Genomic DNA, 498 nt, shown 5'->3' on the forward strand with positions numbered 1-498 from the left:
TTCATCACTTCCAGTCACTAGCAAGTCGTCCAAATAAAGGCATATCAATAATACAGGTGATGTTGTTGCCTTTTTCACATACACTACATGATCATTCACACACTTTTCAAACTGCTACTCTATGATGAATCTATCAACCCTCTTGTTTCAGGCCCTAGAGGCTTGCTTCATGCTATATAGAGCTTTCTTTAGCTTGTACACACTATCTTCTTTGCCTATTTTCACATATCCTGGTGGGTGCTTTACATACACTTCTTCTTTAGTGTGCCACTGAGGAATGTTGATTTGACATCTAGCTGATGCATAGACCAACCTTTGTTACTGGTCATTGAGACTACCATCCTCACTGTTTCAATTCTAGCTACTAGGGAAAACACCTCATCATAGTCCAGTCCATGTTTCTGCAAAGAATCCATGGGCTACAAGTTTGGCCATGTACCTAACAACCTCTCTATTGCTTTGAGCTCATCCTCCATTGCTAATCTCCATCTAGGATCA

Source organism: Cicer arietinum, chromosome 3, assembly GCF_000331145.2.
Source record: "Cicer arietinum cultivar CDC Frontier isolate Library 1 chromosome 3, Cicar.CDCFrontier_v2.0, whole genome shotgun sequence".
NCBI lineage: Eukaryota > Viridiplantae > Streptophyta > Magnoliopsida > Fabales > Fabaceae > Cicer > Cicer arietinum.